Genomic DNA, 7,998 nt, shown 5'->3' with positions numbered 1-7,998 from the left:
ATCAGGGAGAGATAGAGATTTCACTGACACACAGTATTTATCATTTCTAAGATAGCGAGCGGATAATGTGTGCCATTAGTTTTTTTTATCAATAAAACTTTTTTTTCATTTCACCGCATCCCGGATTAAAAATCACAAAAGCGGATTCACCAATTATGTGTACTGGGATAATGTATATTAAAATTAACAGAAGTTATTAATGATTCTCCTAAGCTGGAATACCCACTATATTTCTCCACGTCCTGTCTCCTCTGAGGAAAAACAATAGAAAATACTTACGAGAAAGAAATGAAGCTGGATGCATTGGTCGGGCTAATGCATCCATCCAACCGTGATTAACGGGCAATTAGCAGCAGAAATATATCTGAGCATTGTCGTCATAAGCGATTGGCAGCATTAAATCTCTCCTGCTGCTCACATTTGAAACCTCTAGGCTCTAAGAACTAAACCATATCTTGTGCCATACCCATGAGAGAGAGATAGAGATCTCGCCGACACCATGTAGAAAAATGTTACAAGAGAGAAATTAAAACAGGCAGTAAGGTCAGGTTAATTAATGCCGAGATAAGCGGACGATTAGATGCAGAATTATATCCGAGTATCTATGTTGCACTAACACTTCAAGAAAGATGCCGTAACCGTGTCGGACACACGAACGGACACGACACGGTTACGATACTTCCCGACACCCGAAGGACACGCCACAACACGTGTCGCGTAAAAATTGATATTGGACATATTGCGGACACCAATTGGACACTTTCGGATACATCATAAATGATTTATTTTGGTTTACCAAGTCAGAATAAACTAAATGTGACGCTAATTTATTCTTGTTTTAGTGAAATCAAGCATAATTCATGAAAAACTTTGCCATTATTACATTATTATTAATTTTATATAATTAGTAATCAAATATCTTAAAAATAAGAGTAATTATTTTGTTGTGTAGATTGTAGTAATATTTCATTTTAATGATGTGAGTAATATATATAAATAACGTGTCCCCGCAACCCGTTTTTTTTGAGATTTGACGTGTCCCCGTAACCGTGTCGTGTCGTAACTGTGTCCCGTATCCGTGCAACATAGGGCGAGTATTGCCATAAGCAGCAAATGAATGCATTAGATCTCTCCAGTTACTCACAATATTCCAGACTTTTAAGAACTAAGTAAGCGATATCTAATTGGTTACTCAAGTGAGATTTTGAATGACTTCTAGGGAATTCACAAATCTATTGTTAGTCCATAGAGACTTTTGGAGAGTCTCTGAATGTCTCGTTATTGGTTAGAGACTTTTTTCAAGTCATTTAAATTCTCTAAAACTCCTTGTTATTAGATTAGGATTTCATAAGAATCACTCCAACACTCTTGTTATTCAAAGGAGAATTGAAAATCATTGATTCGTTGTTTTCATAGATTTAGAGAGACTTTTTCTTGAAAATAGGCATGGTAGAAATCTCTCCTCAAGAGGTGATATTTTTGGAGACTTGGAAATTTGGAGATTGTTTGGTTTTGGGAGTAAACCGTTTTATTCTTTCCTTGTGCAGTAATACACTTAAGCGCCATTTGGAAAGGGGTACGAAATCAATATAAAATGTGGAATAAAGTGGTTTTTTAAATTGGAGAATATATATTCTAAAATCCGCTATGTGAGTCTTTGTGATATATATCGATTTTAAAATATATATTTAGAAGTTATGATTTATTTATTTTTCCGATTTTAAGTTGTTGGAAAACTCCACATTGAAAATCAGTGGTGAGATAGCATATAAAGTGAATGAAAGTTTGGCAAAGGACAGGAGTGAGATTTATTTTGAGACACATATTTTAATTGGAAGTCATGGTACTTTTATTATTACTGTAACGTGAATAAAAAAAATCGGTAATATTTAGAATTAATCATGAGATATTGTATAATTTTGTCTCTACAAATCACATAAACTTTCTACAAGTCTCATTTTTTTGTCCCTACGAATCCCATTTTTTGTCTCTACAAGTCACAAAGACTCTATAAAATACTCTCAGAGAATTACTAGAAATCTCTAGATTTTCAGAGAATCTCTGGGAGTCATTCAAATTAAAAATCTATGAAAGTCCATATAAATCTCGTTTGACTACCCCTGTAAGTAAGGGATATCTTATACCATACCCATGAGAGGGAGAGATCGTTAGAGGTGTAACTTCGGCCGACCAACACGTTTATGGCACAACACAGCATGTGACCTGGTACAACATATACAAATCACGTTAGCTTAGTGTGATGTGTTGTGTTAGATAAATAAGTACATCAGCACGACACAGCATGTGGCACAGCCTAGTATGGCACGCGAAGAAAACACAGCAAATCATACATACAATATTACGCAATACATCATATTTCATGCACATTTTACAAAAAAGTCTTTATTTTAGTCAATTTTTGACATTTTACTTTCGTTATGCTGATTAATTTCTATAATAACACATATACTAACTAAAATATCACAAAAATATTTACTTTGGAAAACATAAAATAAGTGGGCTAGCACAGCACTACACATCATGATTATTTTTCTGACACAGCACAACACAACACGTCATTTATCACGGCACGACACAGCACAACACGTCTAAATCTCTGGCACATCCCAGCCCAGCACCTAACACGCTAAGCACGTGATTTCGTGGGCTGGGATGTGCTGGGCGACACGTTTTACACCTCTAGATCTCGCTCACACTGTGGGTGAATCATTTTTAGTACAGTGGCGAATCTAGCGATAATGTGAGTGGATAATTGCATGCATAAACTCAGAATCACAAGTCACACTGGTTAAAGTTGGTGTTTCGAAGTCATGGAGTTTAGCTAACTAAATCAGCAGCACCGTCAAATGGAGGGATGGGCGAAAAATATGTCTGGGGTGATCAACCACGATCTATAGGCATTTCCTAGTTCTTAATACATTTCCCATAGTTCTTAATTACTTAAATTGTTCGACCACGATCTATAGGCATGGGCTTTTAAGTTAGCAAATCTTAGGCTAAAATAAAAAAAATGGTAGTATCTCTTACCCTCAAACCAGTCTTAATACATTTCATATAGTTCTTAATCCGTTACAGTAACCAGTCCAATCTTTCCTATGTTTGCATAAGTCAACTTTATTTACTCATCAAAGTCGGTTGGTTTTAAGGCATGTTGTGCCTAACTTCCACTGAAACATACTAATGGAAGCTGTTGGAATAAGGGGCAATATCTTTGGCTGAGAATTAGCTAGCGCTAAGTCTAATGTGTACCACTCACGCCCAACAGCCAGTACCTACTGAGGTTTCCCTGCACGGCATGTACCAGAAAAGTTCTTGGAATTTGTTTTTAGATAAACTCATATCAAAAGCATACTCACTCCATTTTTGAAAAAGAGATACCATCGCTGGCTTTTTCAGTTTGGTCTATATTTAGGCTAAAATTAAAAAGTTATAATATCTTTTTTCCAGGATTGGAGGGAATACTATTTTACCCATTAACTAATTTGTGTTGTTAATTTTGTTTGCCTAATCACAATCATATTATTTTCACATAATTTATGTGTGACGTTTTTGTTAAGGTTTACTGCTAATTATATAAGTGATAACCAGGATTGAAGGAAAAAAAGGAAAAAGAAAAAGAATCAATCGATACAAAACTAAAATTGATATTAACCTGATTAAATATGAAATGTTGGAGAAAACTAAAAGAGAAGAATCTAAACACTCATCTAGTTTTCGGTATGAAATAAATGTTCATATGATTAATTTTTTTCTTTTACAAACTTTTTTTCTCCTTTTAGTGTTTTTCTCTTCTTGTTGTATCTTCTCACTGTTTGTGTGGTAGACATGATTGTTAAATTCGACTCTCACGATTTGAGTTATAATTTCCCAAATCAATTATCAAGGAATCGAATGTTCCATGAATGGAAAAGATTGTTAGATACGACTCGTATGATTAGAGTTTAATTTTACCAATCAATCTGAGTTGTATCAAGGATTTGAATCTTCCATGAATCGAAAGATTCTTCCTAACATACCATCATTGCCTATTTTAGTCCAAGATTTTCGACGACGTTTCTTTTTTTTTGCTCTCAATGTTTTTCTCTATTTGTGTGGCAGACATGGTTAATCTTCTCAATGTTTGTGTGGTAGACATGGTTGTTAGATTCGACCAGATAGATTAAATGTGTACCAGGATCATGTGTATTAAAATCAGAATATCAGATAGATTAAATGTGTACCAGGATCATGTGTATTAAAATCACTCGGTAATAAATATTCTTTATTAGTTCTCCTTAAATCTCAACTATATTTCCCCCTTCCTGTCTCCACTATCGAGGAAAAACAGTAGAAAGAAATTACAAGAGATCAAATGCATCTATTCAACCGAGATAAACGGATGGTTAGTAGCATGGAGAATTATACCTGAGGCGATCGGCAGCATTAAATCTCTCCTGCTCATCATATACCTAAACCTTTGAGAACAAATAAGCCATATCTTATGTAATAACATGAGGCAGAGATAGAAATCTCGCTGACACTGTGCATCGATTATTTTTAATGCCACACTGGTCAAAGTTAGTTATTACAGGCATGGAGATCATCTAGCTAAGAAAGTGCGCTTTATCATTAAATCAGCCGGAGTGCAGTACCGTTAAATGAAGGGATGGACGACACATATGTCTGGCGTGATCGAAGTCATTTCCTAGGCCATGTTTTTTGTTTCTAGCTACCTAATTAACTAACCAGTCCAATCTTACCTTTGTTTGCATGAGATACTAGTCGACTTATTTGCTGATCGAAGGCGGTTGGTTTTAAGCCAAATTTCTCCTAATTGTAACTTTCCATTAAAATATACGAATGGAAGCTCCTAGCAATTAAAGATACCAGCAATCTTTGGCTGAGATCCTGGTTAGCGCTTAGTGTAATGTGTGTGTACCACTAACACCCAACAGCCAGCACAAAAATTGAGGATACTAACTGCATGCCCCGGCAAGGATTCTGGGATCGCCTAGTATTTATGTCTAACTAAAATCTCATTCAAGATAAACTCATACTAAAAGCAAATATTTTTACCCATTAACTAATTGTCATCGTTCATTTTGTGTGCACACTCACAATGTTATTATTTTCATGTAATTGACGTGTTCACCGTTTCTGGTAAGGTTTACTGCTATATAAGTGATATATAGTCGAGGAAGAAGCACAAAAAGAAAAAAGAACAAAATCAGTTGAAAGTACACTAAACTAGATTTCATATACATGGAATGAAATATGAAATGTTGGAGAAAATTAAAACAGAATGAATATATAACTTCAGAAACTTTGCCTCTGTCATCAGGTTCGGGCATGTTCACACATATATGATCAAAAACTCTATTTGACTTTTTTTCCTTCTTTTTTATGTGTTTTAACAATTCTACCATTTTTTTATGTAGGAAAACGTTATTGAGAGGAATGTTACTTCGAGTAGACAAATTTACGTTGTCATCGGAGAGAAATATATGTTCCATAAAAGCCACCTCTCAACACATTACGAGGAAAGGAAAATCTTGTGAAAGTTAGTGCTTTGTTACTGGAGAAAAGAAAGATGACATGAAGAATATACTCATTAGCATAATCGAAAGGCAATGCGAGCCAAACCCTGATAAAGAATTTGCTAAAATCAATTGGCCTGGGGTTACGAACAATGATATGTTTAGTAGAGGGAAAGGAATCCCTGCTAGGAAGAAATAGGCGGCGGCATTTGCTTGTATGTTTTTTAAGCTTTTTGGAGTTGGGAGGGAGGGCTTTATGCCTTTGTTAGTTGTTAAGGCTTAGTCTAGGCCTTCGTCTAGATTGTTTCCTTTTGCAGCACTTGATTAGTGCTTTCTTCTCTGTATTTCATTTTTTTCCCTTTTCCTATAAAATTTTAACCTTTTGGGTCTGTTTGGCAGCTTCTATATTGTAGTAGCAATTAGTTGGCAAGTAAAGGTAGCGCAATCCTAAACTATTATGCATTGAGGAAGAAATCAAGGCGAAGCATAGAATCACTCTATCGGATCCGGTACAATAAAAGAGAAAATATCTACTGCATGTGGAGGAGAAGTAAACAGGTGTAAATAAAAAGTCACATTCAAATGGTCGTGTTTGGATCGAGAGATAAGGAATTAAATGCACTAACATAGCATGCGTAGGAGCAGAAGGGTCACGTCATGATAGGATCGGATGCAGAGGACGGAAGATTAGGGTCGGGCAGAGTAATAATATCAGATTAGTGGATGTCAGGACCATTATCATTAGGCGAAAGTAAACTTGAGCCGAGGTGGAACAGATGGGGAGACCTATTCTTCAAAGGATCACAGGGCCGGGAGAGGAGTATCGTAATGAGATGTTAACGATCACCCGATGGGACCATCAAGATAGATAGGACCAAAACTATAATCTTATTGTATGAGCATCACATCCTATAAATATAGACCCTTGTGTTGAGAGAAACGCAAGCAATTTGTAAGAGAGAAAGGAGAGAGACTACATATTGTTGAGGACTATCATTATTGTAACTTGAAAGAAGAAATAAGATTATCCTTTTACCCCCGTGGACGTAGGTAATCATTCTGAACCACGTACATTTTGTGTTATTATGAGTCTCTTTACTTGCTTGTCTTACTATTTGTACCCTAAATATTCTACACCAAAAATGGACTGACTTAGGCCTACATAGCTATTCCTATTAGCTATGTATGGTTCATTGGGCACTAAAAACACTCTATGTGCAAGCCCATGTGCAACAAAGTAAAGAAAATAGCTAGCTAGGCCTCATAACGTTTGTACATAGAAGCCCATGTGCAATGATCCAAGTCAAGGCAAGGAGGACCAAATCACCACTGCCATGTCAGCACGCCACGTCAGCGAGAGGCGACACGTCAGCATGCCACGTCAACATTAGCGTGCCACGTGAGCAGACAAAGCGTCACGTCGGCTGCCATGTCAACAGTTAAAGCGACACGTTAACTGCCACGTCAGAACATTGCCACGTCAGCAGTGATCACCACGTTAGCAACATTGGCCTATCAGAGACTGACACGTCATCCGCGAAAGCATAGTCAGCGGCTGACTGGGCGCTGATGTCAGCAGGCACCGATACCAAAGAATATTCTGTTACGGTTACTAACATCGTCAGCATATGCCATGAATATTCTGTTACCGTTAACGACGTTAGGGTATGACGTCAACATATAACGTCAGGATGAAGTCATTATCATCAGCAGTAGCAGCGTCCGGTGGCTTCATCTTCTCCGTCACCGTTGCAGCAGCAGGTCGGTGGCGGCGTGGACAGCAGCGGTGGTGTCCGGCGGCTGGACTGATTTTTGTCCGGCAGCAGCAGCAATTCTTCTGTGTGGCAGATGCAGCTTAATACCATGGTCCCGATTCAGTGTACCATGGTGTAACTTATTTCCGTACTCTTGATTCAGCGTGCTGCGAAGCAACTTAGCTCAGTAGCCCCGGATGTTCACGCCCCATACTTTTTGCCTTGCGGATATTTTTACCCCTATGTGGGCTTAGACCACTTCTCTCATAGGCTTGGCATGTAATCTTATTTGGGCCAATATTTTGCATCATTTTGGCTTGGCTAGTTTCATAACCGAGAGGAGATTTCTGGAATTTTCCAGGAGGCATGCAAGGGCCAGCAATTCCAAAACCATGCAGTCATCAATACTGGCCAGCTATTGCATGAGGCATGTAAGAGCCAGTCAATGCTATTCATGACTGGAGGCATGCAAGGGCCAGTTGTGCCAGAGCCATGCAGTCATGCAGAATATCAATGCAGGGAGGCATGCAAGGGAATTAAGACAATTATATTTATTTCGAAATTGGGATTGAGGGTCTAATTCGGACCATATAAATACAGGGATCAATAACCCAAAAAGGTATGCAATCTTATCCACTAGAACTCCTGTGAAAAATCCTTATACTGACTTCAACATCGGAGGGTTTTTTACAGGTACTACTACCCCC

Source organism: Papaver somniferum, chromosome 10, assembly GCF_003573695.1.
Source record: "Papaver somniferum cultivar HN1 chromosome 10, ASM357369v1, whole genome shotgun sequence".
NCBI lineage: Eukaryota > Viridiplantae > Streptophyta > Magnoliopsida > Ranunculales > Papaveraceae > Papaver > Papaver somniferum.
Note: the sequence above shows the minus strand (reverse complement) of the source record.